Raw genomic sequence first — 17,479 nt, 5'->3', positions numbered from 1 at the left:
GCGCCGCCAGCGACCAGCGCGGCCGCGCGAGGGACACCCGCCCAGCAGCCGCGCCGCGTCCGAGCGCGCCCCCGCGCCCCCGCGCCCCCGGGAGCCGCCCTCGGCCGCGTCCGCAGGCGAGTACCCCCTCCCCTCCCCTCCGCCTCCCCTCCCCCGCCCCCGCCCCGCGGCCGCCGGGGCTCAGCCGCCGCCGGGATGCCCCCCACCGCTCCCGGTCCTGCGGGCGAGGGGTGTGCGGGGTGCGGCGCGGCGCTGGCGCCGGGATCTGCGCGCGGGCGGAGGCGGGGGGCCGCGAGAGGACGTGCGGGTTGAAGCTCCCCGCCCCCGTCTCCCTGTGCTTTCGGGGTGTACTTTGTTGGGCACTGGTATCTTTCCTCTCTGGGGATGCTTGGCGGACTTCTCTGCCTGGGAGCCCCCCGCGGGGGACCGCAGCGCATCGCAGGGTGTCTCTTGGGGGATCGCCTGGAAGAGGGTTCGGGCACGCACCTGGGGCAGCTACAGGTGCCCGTGGGAGCCGCCGTCCTTTTCCTACCTGGCCTGGCGCCTTCTCCCCCAAGGAATAGGGGCTCTTTCACTTTCTGTTGAGCTCTTTAAAAGGGCCTCTGGTTTCTGCCGGCGCGGCCGGCGCTGGCGGCGGTGGGGAGGGCAGGAGCTCGTGCCCTGGGGCGAGGGAGGCGCCGGTGAGTTGCAGGCAGGTGGGGTTGCGGGTCGGGTCCCCCGCGGGTCTCAGCTACGGGGCTGGCGAACCCCGCGCGGCCGAGAGCCCGAAGGGGCCCGCGGGCCACGGCCACCTGCGGGGCCTCGATCTGCGCCCCCAGCGCCGAAGAGCCCTCCCTTTACCAGGCTGGGCGGCGTCCGTATTCCAGGCTGCAGGGCTCTTCTATAGGGAACTCAGCGAAGCCGAGCAGGAGATCTTTATGTTGGATAAAGGCCACTGAATTCCAGGCATTCTTCGAGCTTGAGAAGGGTGTTCTCGGGACTGTTTTTGAAGTTTGCGGGAAGGCTTTCTGCGAAAATGCCTCTCTGTCCACCGTCCTTACCGACGGTGGCATCTTCCTAGTCCCAGAGGTGGGTGGGGACACTTGGGAAGCCCCCGGCGTCGGGCACTGTGTGGAAGTTTCTCAACGCATTTTTACGAACGGTGGTTGGTGGGTAATTTCCGTCCTCAATTAATTCTCTTGAAAGGTGTGACTAATCCTCCCCATTTCCTAGTGAGGGGACTGTGGTTCTAGATGGTTAGATTGATAGGGGGATAGTCTTTTTACTCCGAAGTGCTCTGAGGCCCAGCGGGTCCAAGTGAGATCCAGGCACTAGCTGCTTCACCTGGGGGCCTGTTTTTGTTTTTTATTAATATTTTATTTATTTATTTGAGAGAGAGAGAGAGCACAAGCAGGTGGAGCAGCAGAGGGAGAGGGAGAAGCCGACTTCCCACCGAGCAGGGAGTCCTCCCCCAGGGGCCGGATTCCAGGACCCTGGAATCTTGCAGGACCTGAGCCCAAGGCAGATGCTTAATTGACTGAGGCCAGCCAGGCGCCCCTGGGGGCCTGGTAAAAGTGAGCCCAGACCTGCCGATTCAAGATCCCCAGGGGATCTTTTGCACAATAACATTTGAAAAGCACCACCTAAGGTATCTTGGGGTGAAACATACTGTCCCGTGTGGAGAAGGGATTTATAATTCACTTCCATACATTTTCATCAACTGCCACATTTGAAGTGGAGTTGATGAAAATTTTGCCAAAGCAGGAAAAACACGCCTTTATTTTGCCAAAGCAGGAAAAACACGCCTAAGCTGCTAAGTGTCAGGCTACTCAACGAGATTTGGACATGTGGTTAGCACACGAGCCTGTGAATTTTTTGTTTCTGGATACTTTTATTCTTTAACTGTTATTATGATAAAATATACATAGCATGAAATTCACCATTTTAACAGTTTTACATGTAGAGTTCAGTGCCATTAAGTACACTGACAAGGCAACCATCACTACTCTCCATTTCCAGAACTTTTTCATTGTTCCAAAAACTCTACCTGTTAAACAATACCCCATTCTTCTCTCTCTCCCCAGCGCTGGAACTACTGGATCCTCTAAAAGGTATTTTTTTGTAGGGTCGAGAAAAGTTTGAATGGGAATAAAGTAAAAGTAAAATCATGTTCCCAGAATATGTATAAACATGTAGGGATTTCTGGGTCACTGTCTTTGTGGCCATGGCATGGTAGCTTCAGGTACTTAGTGTGCATATGCTTTCTTTTAATAGAGACAACCAGAAATGCACGAGGGTTTCCTTTCTGTTTTGGCAGCAAAGGAATGAAGCTACCCAAGGCTCAAACTGCACTGATTAACTAGATGCACATTAATATCTAGATGCTTGTTGACGTTTATCTCTACGCTTCCTTTAACTAGCTTTATTTTAGGTATCCTGTTTATACTGGGTTTATTATTATTTTTTTAACAGTGACTCAAGTACTTTTTTGAAAGTAGTTGGAATAAACCTTAAGGAAAAAGTTGCTGCTTGGTAAATACAGGAATACAAGGTCACAGCAAAACTTCAGAAAGTAGATTGGAAATAATTTTCCCAAATACCTCGAACTATGTATTTTGTTTCTGCCCCCCCCCCTTTTTTTTAATGGTTTTATTGATTTATTTGAGAGAGAGAGAGAGAGCTCAGAGGAAGGGGCAGAGGGAGATGGAGACTGCCTGACAAGCAGGAAGCCTGATGTGGGGCTCAATCCCAGGGACCTGAGCTGAAGGCAGATGCTTAATTGACAGCCACCCAGGTGTCCCTTTTTCTGCTTTTATGTTAAATGAGTCCAATGGTCCAACAACATTATTTCTAGTTGTAAAAATGTTTGTATAATTGAGGAAAGTCTTGTAATAATGAAAGTCATTGACCTGCATCTGCTTAAAATTGTCCAGCTTGCAATTTGAAGACATACATTTAAGTGAGAACACAAATATGAATTGACAAACTAATAAAAGTGCTTTCATTCATGAGCTAAGAAAGTCATTGTTATGGAGCAATGATGTGGTTTCAGGCTGCCTGGCTGGCTCAGTTGGTAGAGCATACTACTCTTGGGGTTATGAGTTTGAGCCCACGTGTAGACATTACTTAAAAATAAAATCTTTAAAAAAGAGAGAGAAAAGAATGTGGTTTCAAATATATACGTGATCAAGGATATTGGGAAGATTTACTAAATAGCTGAGTGGTGGGAAATCCTTCAAATTCTTCCCAGATCCTTTTTTCTTTTACTCAGATACTTTTCCTGTGTTTTGGCTTTTATTGGAACGAGGCTATCTACTTGTAGGAAGGAACTTACAGCTTCCTTTGAATGAAAAATAATTTAACTGGGCAAGATTAGATATAAATTCTCCTTCTTGAGGAGATTGTTGTATTCGAAGAAATTCAGATTCTTGTCTCCTTGTAATTGCAGTAAGTAAAGGTTTCCCTTCTTCCACTGCGTTTTCTTCTTAAATAGCAATATAGTCCAGAGTTTTATTTGGTGAACAAATGCTATTTTGTAGTCCACACATGAGAAAAAAAAATTCCTTAGAACGTGTCCAGTGAATGGTTTTTTCAGTGATGCCAGGAGAATCATTGGGGAGTTTAGTAAAAATGGGTAATGTTGGTCAACATTCTCAAGATCTGAGGTTTAGTAGCCTGAATGTCTGGAAGAACCTACTGGTCTCCATAGGAGAGATCAAGGTATTGGACTACTCGATTTAGAGTCCATGCCTATTGCAAATTAGGTATTTTCAGATACATTCTCATTAAATCTATGTAATGATCTGGGGAGAAATATTTCTTTTCCCCTCATTTTACAGATGAAAAAACTGAAGCTAGTGGTGGTCTTCCTACTCTAGACCATGGTTCTTCTCTATTGCTCTTTCGTGTAGAATCGCCTGCCTACAAATTCCCCTTCACCTCAAAGCCGAAATACATAGCCGAAATGAAGAAGCTATGAATTCATTAATATCTTTTGGAACATCAGGTACTACATGCACTAGGTCCTTAGGCAAATAAAAAGATGAAGCAAAACTGAAATAAATTCCCAAAGAGCAAAGATTTTTAAAAGCAAAGGGTTCTTTTCATGGGACCACAAGATCTCTGATGAGTGATGAATCAGATTATACTTGGCTTGAATGCAGCATTGTTGTAGCTGGTCCAGCTTCCGGAAAAATCAAGACGTGGGAATTCTCCCTACTGAGATGAGTCAGCCTTACCATCTCTGCAAATCGGCCAGTCAGTATCTATGTGGCACCCCTAGATGCTAAAGAGTATGGAAAAAAGGGTGCAGGATTTAGGTGCAGGAGGAACATCTGCCCTCAACAGTTAACTGGGTTTTTTTTTTTTTTTTAATTTTTTTATTTATTTATGATAGTCACAGAGAGAGAAAGGCACAGAGACACAGGCAGAGGGAGAAGCAGGCTCCATGCACCGGGAGCCCGATGTGGGATTCGATCCCGGGTCTCCAGGATCGTGCCCTGGGCCAAAGGCAGGCGCCAAACCGCTGTGCCACCCAGGGATCCCGTTAACTGGGTTTAATAAACCTCATATAGTCCGAGTGGCACATTCTGAAATATAAAATTAGGGGCATGATTATCTCCCTTTGAGATAATAGTAAGAACTCTAAAGAACTGTATTTGCAAACGTGCTTGTGAATTTTATTTTATTAAAAAATTTTTTAAAGATATTTATTTATTCATGAGAGACACACACAGAGAGGCAGAGACACTGGCAGAGGGAGAAGCAGGCTCCTCACAGGGAGCCTGATGCCGGACTTAATCTCTGGACCCCGGGATCATGCCCTGAGCCAAAGGCAGACGCTCAACCTTTGAGACACCCAGGCATCCCAAGTGCTTGTGATTTTTAAAATGAGAGTAGAAATCTATCTCTTATTTTCATTTGGGAGAAATTTATGATGCAAAAAAGACAGAAGCAGCTACATAATTGAGGTATCTAATACTTTTTATTTTTTTATTTTTTTTAAATTTTTATTTATTTATGATAGTCACAGAGAGAGAGAGAGAGAGAGGCAGAGACACAGGCAGAGGGAGAAGCAGGCTCCATGCACCGGGAGCCCGACGTGGGATTCGATCTCGGGTCTCCAGGATCGCGCCCTGGGCCAAAGGCAGGCGCCAAACCTGCTGCGCCACCCAGGGATCCCTCTAATACTTTTTAGATAACTGAATCTGTAATTCTTTTCTTGCTTTAGGCCATTAAAAACATAATTTTATTGGGACTCCTGGGTAGGTCAGTTGGTTAAGTGTCTGCCGCTTGATTTTGGCTTAGGTCATGATCTCAGGGTCAGCCCCAGTGTCTGGCTCTGCACTGAGGGTGGAGCCTGTTTAAGATTCTCTCTCCCCCTCTCTATCTGCCCCTCACCTCTAACTCTCTCTCTCTTTTTCAAGAAAAAAAAATAATTTTATGGAGATATAATTCACCTGCCATACAATTCACCTATTTAAAGTATGCAATGCATTGGTTTTATTCCCAGAGTTGTGCAACCATTACCATAATCAATTTCAGGACATTTTTTTTAAAGATTTATTTATTTATTTATTTATTCATAGAGACACAGAGAGAGAGAGGCAAAGACACAGGCAGGGGGAGAAGCAAGCTCCATGCAGGGAGCCCGATGTGGGACTCGATCCCGGGTCTCCAGGATCACACCCAGGGCTGCAGGCGGCGCTAAACCGCTGCGCCACCAGGGCTGCCTAATTTCGGGACATTTTTATTGCCAGGTATTCTAAAATGAATACCACTCCTCCATGAGCCCTTTCCACCCCTTAGCTGGCATCTCCCAATCCCTTTCCTTCCCCAGGCTAAACAGCCCGCATCTACTTTCTGATACAGATTTGCCTACTTAGGACATTTCTTTTTTCTTTTCTTTTCTTTTCTTTTCTTTTCTTTTCTTTTCTTTTCTTTTCTTTTCTTTTCTTTTCTTTTCTTTTCTTTTCTTTTCTTTTCTTTTCTTTTTCTTTCCTTTCTTTTCTTTCTTTTTTCTTTTCTTTCTTTTCTTTTCTTTTCTTTTCTTCTTTTCTCTTTCCTTTTCTTTTCTTTTCTTTTCTTTTCTTTTTTCTTTTCTTTTCTTTTTCTTTCTTTCGATTTTATTTATTTATTCATGAGAGACAGAGAGAGGCAGAGACACAGTCAGAGGAAGAAGCAGGCTCCCTGCTGGAAGCCCAGTGCAGGTCCCCAGATCCCAGGATCACACCCTGAGTCGAAGGCAGATGCTCAACCGCTGAGCCACCCAGGTATCCCTACTTTTATTCTTTTTTAAAGGGAAACTAGGGATGCCTGGGTGACTCAGCAGTTGAGCATCTGCCTTTAGCTCAGGGCCTGATCCTGGAGTCAGGGGAGGGATCGAGTCCCACATCAGGCTCCCTGCATGGAGCCTGCTTCTCCCTCTGCCTGTGTCTCTGCCTCTCTCTCTCTCTCTCTCTCTCTCTCTCTCATGAATAAATAAATAAAATCTTAAAAAAAAAAATAAAGGGAAACTAGACAGAGAAAGGAAAATCAGTTTTGAATAGATTCCCTAATTGCCATGGGTTAGAACAGTGAAAACGTAAATTGAGCCTTTTGCTCTTTTTGAAATTTATTTCAGTTTTGGCTCATCTTTTTATTTGCCATAGGGCTTCGTGCATGTGGTACCTGATGTTCCAAAGGATTTGAGTGAAGAATTAATTAATATTATAGTTTCTTTGAAATGAAGGGGAATAAGCAGGCAGGGACCTATTATCCTATATGCTGATTTAATGCACAGTAAGAATCATGCACCTCTCAAATGTTAGTAATACACCAAAAGTGTGCACATCAAACACACACACACACAAAAATGCATTGGTGCTAATGATGGACATTTTAAACACTTGAATGAAAATATTGTTTGATATTGTGTGGGTTAATATTTGTCCATTCTACTTATTAAAATATACTTTTTTAACAATTTATTTAAAAATAAATTAAAATTATATGCATTGGTTTTTAGTATATTCCCAGATTAATTTTTTAAAAAGATTTATTTATTTATTTATTCATGAGAGACACACAGAGAGAGGCAGAGACACAGGCAGAAGGAGAAGAGGCTCTCTGCGAGGAGCCCGATGTAGGACTTGATCCCAGGACCCCCGGATCACAACCTGAGCCAAAGGTAGACGTTCAACCACTGAGCCACCCAGGTGCCCCACGGATAGACATTTTTGCATGAGTTAGTTAATTTTGTTTTTTCTTTCCCAAGCTGCAAGGCAGTGCTTTTCTCTGTAGTCATGTGGAGAATTGCCTTCATGCTCTACAGTCACAAAATAATTATGAATTTAAAAAATACCTCTTGCATTTTGGAGGCCTACCATATCGAACTTGGGTTGTGCTCTTTTGATCTTGTATTACTGGTAAATATAGGCAGCAGTAAGAGAAAGAGGGAATTCACCTGGATTTAGAAACATTTGAGAAATGTTTGAGAAAGCCACAGGGTAAGCAAGTGGAAGTGTGTAGTGCAGTGGTTCTCAAACGTCAGCTGCATCTGAATCGCCTGGAGGGCTTGTCTACAGCCCCAGATTTGAGTTTTTAACTTTGGATTCGGTAGGTCTGGGGTGGGGCTTGAGAATCTGCATCTCTAACAAGTCATCAGGCAATGCTGCTGCTGCTGGTCTGGAGCTTTGTGTTTTGAGAACCAGTGGTCTGGAGGCATTTGGAGACATCAGACTGGAGCAAGAGTGGGGAAGGGACAGAGCTGGAGGTCAGCTGGGTGCCCTGTGCATACAGGAGCTTGGTGGGGCCTAGGAAGTGGATACCATCTGAGGGAGGCAGACATAAGTGCTGGGAACTGAAATGTAGGGATGGGGTAGGGGCTGGATGCTGGAGGAAGAAAAGCCTCTGGGATATGGGAAGAAGGGGCAGAAGGCTATGAGGAGACCCAGGCCAGCGGGAGCCCATGAACTCTATGTAAACAGGGGAGTGAGGGCATGTGTGGGGCATTGGTTGCAGAGGTGGGAGGGATCGGGCTGTAACCGGGTAGTGGGCTAGTGGGCTAGTGGGTGCTGTAGCACTACAGTCCTGACCTTTCTATGCCTTTTGGGAAGCCCAACATTACTGGGGTGTGGGATATGCTGCTTGGGGACTGCAGGGTCCAGTGTGAACTTTTCTCATAAGACCAGGGGCCCCTTTAGTCCTTCAGCCATAGCCCTGAAGTCATGACTGACCACTCGCCCTCTTCTTGTCTGTCACTACCAGTCGGACTCTGCCTAGAACCAAGGTGAGCTATGTCAACCAGAGGCAAGACTCGTTTATGCAGGCAGTGATCTTGAATTTTATTTTTCCTCCCTTCATGTATTTGCTGCTCAGCTTAATAGCTTTAGGATCTGTGCTACCACGTGTCGAGTCTCCTTAGTGTGACTTGGTATAAGCCGATTCAGAGCGTGGGTGCTGACAGTCCATGTCATGAAGGTCAGCTTTGCTGCAGAAGAGAAACCCAAGAAGGACGTGGTGACCCAGGGCTATTTATTCTTCTCAAGCTGAGCTGTGTTCCACCTTTTCTGCTGGTTTCTTGCAGTCCAGACAAACATCCCCTTTTATTTTATATTTTATGTTAAAGGAATCTTCATTGTATCTGAGGATGCAGAGCATTTCTCTTTTGAGTTTTGGAAGAAGGCCAAATCCTGCCCAGGGGGTTCTGTGTTATCATTTGCCAGTACCTGTCATTGGCAGAAGAGAGGATGTACTGTCAGTGGCTATGAACTAGCTGGTCGGCCAGGAGCTGAGTTAGCCCCAGACTATTTGACACTCATCTATTTGTCCCAGATCCCACTCATCCAGTTGCACATCTTTACGTTCCTGCCTGGTTCCTGTGGGCCCTGGGTGTGTGAGTCCTGTCTTTCACAGACAGGATTGGACAGGAAGCATTTTACAACTTGGCTCCTTTGCAGAGATGGTGTCTTGGAGTCCCCAGGACCACCCCCAGTTTCAGTGATTTGTAAGAGGACTCACAAGACTTAGTACATGTACTGTGATGCATCCATTACAGTAATGGACACAGAGCAAAATTGGCAAAGGGAAAAGGCACACGGAACAAAGTCTAGGTTTGGCTACGTCAGCATTCCCTGTAGAGCATGTACCAGAAGTTCAGGTTCCCAGAAGGGAAGCTGGTATTAGGGTAAATTACATTGTTTGTGCAAACAGTTTAGGGGCAGTGAGCCACTCTTATCAGCTCTAGGAGTGGTGGGAATTTTCTCCAAATCAAGTTTTCAGACTCCAGCCAAGGGCCAATCTTACAAGCATCTTTTCAAAGTGTGTTAAAACTATTTTGCATACTGATGGGGATGAGGGTGCAAGGTGAGGATGGTGCTAGGAGCCCTGCACTTGAGGAAGGGGTCTGTCCATGCAGCTTGGGTCCAGTGCCACGGGAGCTTTGCTCTGTCTGACCAAATTACAGGAGGGTGGAAATGAACTTGGGGTTTGTACTCAGATCTTTATTTTATTTTTAAAAGATTTTATTCATTCATTCACGAGAAACACAGGCCAAGGGAGAAGCAGGCTCCTTGCAAGGAGCCTGATGCGGGACTCAATCCTGGATCCTGGGATCATGACCTGAGCCAAAGGCAGACGCTCAACCGCTGAGCCACCCAGGCATCCCAGATTTTGATTTTAGGATGACAGCTAGGATTCCTTCGCCGCAGGGACAAGAAGGGTGGCAGTACACATTAAAAAAGAAAGCCCTGTTCATTCATTCTTTTCATTATAACTTAAAAAAAATGTCCTGGGGTGCCTGGGTGGCTCAGTCAGGTGAGCATCCAACTCTTGATTTTGTCTGGGGTTGTGGTCTCAGGGTCCTAAGAGGAGTCTGCTTGGGATTCTCCCCTCCGCCCCTCTGCCCCCAATTTTCTCTCTAAAATAAATAAATAGGGCAGCCTGGGTGGCTCAGTGCTTTATTTTTTATTTTATTTTTTTTATTTTTTGGCTCAGTGCTTTAGCGCCACTTCAGCCCAGGGCCTGATCCTGGAGATGCAGGATTGAGTCCTGCGTCCAGCTCCCTGCATGGAGCCTGCTTCTCCCTCTTCCTGTGCCTCTGCCTCTCTCTCTCTCTCTCCCTCTGTGTCTCTCATGAATAAATAAATAAAATCTTAATAAGTAAATAAATAAATAAAATCTTAAAAAAGAAGTAATCTCTACTCCCAATGTGGGGTTCAACTCATGACTTTGAGATCAAGAGTTGCTCTCCCATGCACTTATTTATTAACACAGGCTCTTTTTTTTTTTTTTTTTTTTTTTAAACACATGCTCTTGATCCCCGTACTCTACCAGGCAATGTGCCAGGTGCTAGGGATAGAATGGTGAGCAGAGTAGAGTCTGCTCTCGTGAGACCCACCTTCTAGAGGGAGACAAATAAGTGGCAATTACATTTCATTATGGTGGTGACATACCAAGGGCCCCAAGGCACCTACCCAGGCTTAGTGGGTGTCAGAAGACATGAATTTTATAATCAGACCAACCTGGGTAGGAATCACGCCTCCACTACTTATTACCTGCATGGCCAGGGGCAAATTGCTTAGTCACATGGTGCCTGTGTGTCATCTGAAAACAGGGAGACTTTATAACCACTTCTTAAGCTGGTGTGAAAATCGAACAAGGTAATGCATGTAGAATGCTTATCTCAGTGACTGGAACGGTGGATGTGTTTGCTACATCCTGGTTTAGTGACATCTGGGCAGGGGGAGGACTGTGTTAGCCAGAAGGAAGAGCATCTGCCATACGCTTGTTGGTGTAGACTCTACTGCCTGCCTCCCTCCAGTCCTGGGCTCCAAGGTGCTCACTCTGCTGGTCTGACAATACTCTTCGCTGTTATGAACTCTGTAGAACCTAAGTCGATAAGTATTTGCTGAGGAAAGAATGATTCTGGCTAGTACTTGGATGGGCACTTCATCTGGTCCAGGTCCTAAGAGTTTTGCATATGTTTGTAAAATTTAATTCTCACCCAATCTTAACAGGTGGGTGCTATTATTATTCTCTTTTACAGATGAGGAGACTGAGGCCCAGAGAGTTTAAAAGACTTGCCAAGGCCACTCAGCTAATCAAGCCTGAAGCTGTGATTCAAACACAGGCAGTCTGGTTCTAGAGTGCAGGGTCTTAATCATTATACCTTGCTGCCCTCTTAATGAGGAAGTAAAACCTAACAGTATTGGGTATCTGTCATGTGCTGGTTCCTGAGCAAGGAGAGGTACAAGAGATACAAAGATAGAGTAGGATATCGTACCTACCTTCTGGCCCATCATAGAATGCTCAGGGAGACCGGTCTGTAAAAACATAATTTTTTAAAGCCAATTAAAATGTATTGAGCCCTTGGGATGCCTGGGTGGCTCAGTGGTTGAGCGTCCCTTTGGCTCAGAGCATAATCCCAGGGTCCTGGGATTGAGTCCTGCATTGGGCTTCCTGCTTGGAGCCTGCTTTCTCCCTCTGCCTGTGTTTGCCTCTTTCTCTGTGTGTCTCTCATGAATAAACTAAAAAAAAAAAGCAAAATATAGGAAAATTTTAAATGAAATGATTTTGAATTTTTAAAAAGATTTTATTTATTTTTTCATTAGAGACAGAGCGAGAGAGACAGACAGACAGACAGACAGAGACAGGCGCAAGGAGCCTGACGTGGGACTTGATCCCAGGTCTCCAGGACCACGCCCTAGGCCTTGGGTGGTGCCAAACCACTGAGCCACCCGGGCTGCCCATGATTTAGGAATCTTGTGGAGTTTCAGGATCCTGACTATTAGGGGGCACATGGAAGCTCAGTGAACCCAGGAGGTCTTCTGTTTTCTGGTTGAGATGTCTAGGGGAAAACCCAACTCATGAAGAGGAGGATTAGAAGGACAGTGGGGGATCCCTGGGTGGCGCAGCGGTTTGGCGCCTGCCTTTGGCCCAGGGTCTTTGGAGACCCGGGATCGAATCCCACGTCGGGCTCCGGGTGCATGGAGCCTGCTTCTCCCTCTGCCTGTGTCTCTGCCTCTCTCTCTCTCTCTGTGTGACTATCATAAATAAATAAAAATTAAAAAAAAAAAAAAAAAAAAAAAAAGAAGGACAGTGGAGCCAGCATGGTGGTGGTGGTGATGGTGGTGGAGCTACCGGAAAAGGAGAAGGAAGAGGGTGTTTTCTTTCTACAAACCTCACATTGGGATCCCCTGGAAACAGCAGATTGGGAAAGAGGAAGGAGAGAGAAGAGGAAAGCCTGTAGCCAGGAGGAGGGTGTGAGGGGAGGGTGAGACCCTCCTGTCTCAGAGGAAGCAGCACCAGGGATCCAGGGACCACGGGGCAGATGCTCCATCCAGATCATTGGATGCAGGAGGATCCAGTCTAGAAGGCACTAGAACAGAGTAGGGACAAGTCAGACCTGGCCTAGAGTACTGACCCTGCGACTTGGGGGCTCTGTGATCTAGGGCAGTCTTCTCAACCCTAAGCCTTAGTTTCCTCCTTGTAAAAGGGGGACGGTAACGCTGCCTTCTCACTGTATTGGTGTGGCTGGAGTTTTGTTGCCCTTTCGGATATTCTTTGTCTCAGGTCTGCAGCTTCCGTCCTGAATGGGTGAGTTTTTGTCCAGCCTCCCTTATTCTCAACCGAGGATCACGAGCTCTTTTCCCAAGGGACAGAATCTGGTTCGGAGAAGAAAGGGTCCCTCCAGCTTCTCAAGGTCTTTGAATCTCTTTCTGTAGAGTTCCAGCTCTTTGTATTCACCGCTCATCTTGTTATTTGCTTCAGACCTTTCCTCCTCTGGCTCTGCCTCCATGGGTAATAAACCCATTAAGCCCCATTTCTTTTTTCACAACAGTGCCCCATCATTTCATTTCCTCTCCTGGAGGATCTGGACCACACTTAAAATTCAGGCTTGCTCAATCTGGCTTTGTTGGGATGACCTGTCAAGTGTGCTTTGCTGTTCTCTTCTTCTACAACGTGGGTGTAGATTGATTTTTCTATCCATCCTGGGTGGTGAGATACATGCTTGATTTTAGAATGAGTCAGTTTCCTCCTCGATCTTCATGCCTTGTTGTGAACAAAGACTACATCCCCTGATTCCACCTTACTACCCTGTTCTCTTCCTGCAAGAGAAGCTGATCTCTAATGAGTGAGTTTCGGCAGACCCTTGCACTGACCCCACACACGGGCAGAGTGCTGTCTGCACATCACTGGTCTTTCTCAGTTGTACATAATACTTTTTTTTTAAAGATTTTATTTATTTATTCACTAGAAACACAGAGAGAGAGAGAGAGAGAGAGAGAGAGAGGCAGAGACACAGGCAGAGGGAGAAGCAGGCTCCATGCAGGGAACCTGATGGGGGATTTGATCCTGGGAACCCCCGGATCACACCCTAGCTGAAGGCAGATGCTCAGCCACTGAGCCACCCAGGTGTCCCTGTACAGAATACTTTTAAGTGCATTCTTCTTGAATCCTTGTTTTAATGGATTCAGCTTCTGCTACCAGAGACCAGCTCATTCTCACAGTATCAGGCATTGGCTCATCTTGAACATGGAGGATTTTTTAACTAGTTGATTTGCTATGAGGCCTATGCTGGACCAAATCCCAGGCTGGACATGTCCAGGCCATCAGGTACTTCTAGGTTTCTGTCTTTTTCCATCACAGGGCAAAACTTCATGAGAGTTTTACATTTTTGTCACTTCAGGCAGTGTTATGAGTTGAATTGTATTCCCCCAATACCCCCTAAAATTCATCTGTTGGGATGGATTTCTGTTCTTCTGGATGAAGTACTGTTCTAGTACTTCAGAATGTGGCCTATTTGGAGATAGGGTTTTTACAGAGGTAATCAAGTTAAAATTAGATCATTAGGGTGGGCCCTAATCCAATATGACTAGTGTTCTTATAAGAAGAAGTTTGGACACAGACACATACAGAGGGAAATTGATGTTAAGACACAGGATGGAGAGGGCCATCTATAAGCCAAGGAGAGAGCCCTACTCATGGCCCTCAGAAGGAACCAGCCCTGCCAACACCTTGTTCTTGCATTTCCAGACTTCAGAACTATGAGATAATTAAGTTGCAGGTTTTCTGTTAGTTAAGTTCCCTAGTCTGCAGTACGTTGTTAAGGCAGCCCTAGCAAACGAATTCAGACAGAATAAGAAAAGCTGCCTGAAACCAGGTGAACTGTTAATACAGCAGCTGTCATGGCTCACGCCGCCTCCTCCCACTGATATCCCAGGAGGAGCGAGACTGGGGCTCACATAATCAGGTTCTTCTGATTAAACTCCACAGTCTCTTCTGGGTTCACCAGGATTATAGTTTCAGGGCTGAATGAGGCTCCTCACCATGGGGCTCCACTCTGAGGCTCTGTGTCCAGCTCAGCCACAACACTGATCCCTGAGCAGGGCTCTGCCTGGAATCAAACCTGTTTCTGACAACCAGGCAGGCCATTACTGCAGAGGGTTGGGGTCAGGCCTGGATCCATGTGGAAGTCGACACCCTCAACTGCCAGGACTCCTTTCCTTTAATTAACTCTTTCCATGGCCCAGAGGACCCACCCTATCCTCTGGAAGTGCTTGAACACATAATTTAAACTCACTGTGTTTCCAGTTTTGATAGATTGAAGCAGAAAGTATTTGAGAGGGCAGAAGAAGGAGTAACCTAGCCCAGTCTGGGGGATGTGGGGGTAGCGGGGTTCAACCAAAGAGAGCTTTCTGGAAAAAAATGAAGCTGTAACTAGTTATCAAGGAAAAGAAAACACATTTACATGGTATATGCTCTATGCTGCACATGTGCTAAATACTTTCCACATAATAACTGATTTAGTATTATGAGATCAGTTCTATTATTAACCCCATTTACAGATGAAAAAAAGTGAGACAAAGAGACATTAAGTGACTTGACCAGGATAAGAGCTCATTAGAGGTGGAGCTGGATTTCAGTCCTGGGCAGTGTGGTACCCCCGTTCAGGCTAGGGAACAGAGGGGTGTGTCAGCAGGGGGACTGTGTGTGAACTACGCTTCCCAGCTGCTGGCAGCTGACTGTTATAGCTCAACACTTCAGAGCTGGTGTCCCTAACAGGTTCCAGAGACTTTGTACCTTTCTTGAAATTGCAGAGCAGAAGTGACTAATATCCTCCTAATCCAACTAATGGCCCAGCCCTTCTCGACTGAAGCCAGCTCCCATCAGTGTTTTAAATTCTGTGCATTGCCTCCTGGCTCTTCTGTGCCCAAGCAAGAGAAGTGCTAGAGTCCTACAGCTCTAGGTTCAGAGTACACATGTAGCACGAACACAGTTTCTTCCAAAAGCAACAGGGAGCCGATTTCCCTGCACATGAGGGGTGGAAAGTTTTTTATTTCTTAGGAATGAGGAATCCATGAATTATGATGTATGCATATAATTTGGGAGGAACAATTAAGTGATATTAATGTTGGCTATTAATTATTCAGTAGCAGAGGTTAAAAATCTGGGAACTATTTTAAGGGAGAACCCCTGTGGTTGGTGGATACCACCTGAGCAGGGCCTGCAAGACCCAGTGTTCTCTTTTTCAGGGTTTCCATCACTCACGCCAGCCCCTGGGTCCTTGTTCCCTTCAGCCACCCTGTTTTTTTCAGTTTCTGTTTTTTCCTACAAAGCTATTCAACCTTGGGCTTTTCTGCTTCTTCAACTGTGTGCTGAAGGAAGTTGTGGGTGTATGGGCAGGTCAGAAGTTTGTAAGCCTATAGAGAAGAGAGGAAAGGTTTTGTTTGTTTGTTTTAAGATTTTATTTATTTATTCATGAGAGACACAGAGAGAGTGGGAGGCAGAGACACAGGCAGAGAGAGAGAGAAGCAGGCTCCATGCAGGGAGCCCGACGTGGGACTCGATCCCAGGTCTCCAGGATCACACCCTGGGCTGAAGGCGGCACTAAACCACTGAGCCACCCGGGCATCCCGAGGAAAGGTTTCTACAAACCTCACCTTGAAGAGGTCTTGGGAGTGGAAAAAAGAACAGATGGCAGAGGTGGAAGAAAGGAGGAAGGAAAGGATGACAGGCATCGAAGGCATATACATCATCCTCATGAATTATTAAAACCACCCCTGTGTTGTGGTTTTATTCCAGTTTTACAGATGATAAAACAGGCTCAGAAGGGTCAAGTAACTTGTTGGAGATCACTTGTTGGTGTTAAACAGCAGAGGTGGGACTCAGATCCAGTCTTCCCATGTAAACACACCTCTCTCCCTGTGTCATGGGGCTGCTATGAGTGGGCACCACGGGGCCAGGTGAGGATGGCTTCCAGCTCTCATGCCAGGTGACCCAAGACAAGGATTCAAGAAACAGAAAAAGGCAAGAAGTGGTGGTGGCTGCGGGCTGGGCAGGAGGTGATTTCAGACAAGTATTGGGTTGGGAAGGATAGGATTAAAATGATGCATTTGGTGGCATCTAGTTGAAGTTTGAATGGTTTGAATAAACCCAGTAGTGAGTGTATTCTGAAGATGACTGAAGAGAGCAGATGGGTTTGGACAGAGGCGGGTGAATCTGGGAGAGCCACAGCTAACGTTCAAGAACTCTGGTGATTCTTTTACATCGTGTAGCTTGTTTTTCTTACAGTGACTCTGATCGGTCACTTGAGTAGCCAATACGTAAAAATATATTATACATGAAGATATTAAGTGAGTAGATAATATAACGGGCTGCATAAAGTCATATGGTTTATTTGCAGTAAAGCTTAAAAAAAAATAGCGGTTTCCCGCAACTCTTCTACTTTTAGTTAGGGCTTTTTCCAGCTCCCTGAAAAGCAGACCACACCCTGTAAAACAGCCCATTTGGGACATTAGTTCATTTCCATTTTTATACTTCTAAAGCACAAGAACAGTTAAAATACCCAGGAAAGAAGGATGTCCACTCCAGCAGAAATAAAGTATAAATAATCAGTTCAAAGGGAACACCAGTCTGGTCTGTGAATTTTTATGTTCAATTTTAATCATGTAGACTAAAGTATCCTTGAGTATCTTATCCTGACTCAGAAGCTTTTTTTTTTGGATCATGTAGACCTAGAGTCATGTTTTTAAACAGATAAGTGATTTTTTAAAAAAGATTTTATTTATTTATTTATGAGAAACACACACAGAGGCAGAGACGCAGGCAGAGGGAGAAGCAGGCTTCATGCAGGGAGCCCGATGTGGGACTCGATCCCGGAACTCCAGGCTCAACGCCCTGGGCCAAAGGCAGACGCCAAACCGCTGAGCCACCCAGGGATCCCCCAGATAAGTGATTTTAAAAATCAGATAGTTGGGGACACCTGGGTGGCTCAGTGGTTAAGTGTCTGCCTTCCGGCTCAGGGCGTGATCCTGGAGTCCCAGGATCGAGTCCCACATCGGGCTCCCTGCTTGGAGCCTGCTTCTCCCTCTGTGTCTCTGCCTCTCTCTCTCTCTGTGTCTCTCATAATAAATAAATAAAATCTTTAAAAAAATAAAAAAATAAAATCAGACAGTTGCAGCTGTAAAGAATTTCTAGAATTCGAAGGGAATTAACTAAATAAATACATATTTCTGAA

The 17,479-nt window shown here is 45.8% G+C and overlaps 1 protein-coding gene and 1 long non-coding RNA gene across 3 annotated transcripts in view; one reads left to right on the top strand and one right to left on the bottom strand.

Moving 5' to 3' along the window:
• Window positions 1–17,479, top strand: part of TJP2 (tight junction protein 2) — a 124,035-nt gene continuing 106,556 nt past the window's right edge. The window contains exon 1 of one of the 2 annotated variants that reach the window (XM_025423369.3): window positions 1–116. The gene's annotated coding sequence lies outside the window, so the exon portion shown is untranslated. Of the gene's footprint in view, window positions 117–576; window positions 681–17,479 lie in introns of those variants that run through there. The other variant, XM_049092228.1, reaches the window with a different exon arrangement.
• LOC112644754 (uncharacterized) overlaps window positions 7,043–17,479 on the bottom strand; it is a 39,926-nt gene continuing 29,489 nt past the window's right edge. The window contains exon 4 of the long non-coding RNA XR_003126712.3: window positions 7,043–8,687. This is a non-coding gene — a long non-coding RNA (uncharacterized LOC112644754). The remainder of the gene's footprint in view (window positions 8,688–17,479) is intronic.

This window comes from Canis lupus, chromosome 1 (genome assembly GCF_003254725.2).
Source record: "Canis lupus dingo isolate Sandy chromosome 1, ASM325472v2, whole genome shotgun sequence".
In the NCBI taxonomy this organism is placed as follows: Eukaryota; Metazoa; Chordata; class Mammalia; order Carnivora; family Canidae; genus Canis; species Canis lupus.
This window is presented reverse-complemented; position numbering and strand designations above follow the sequence as displayed.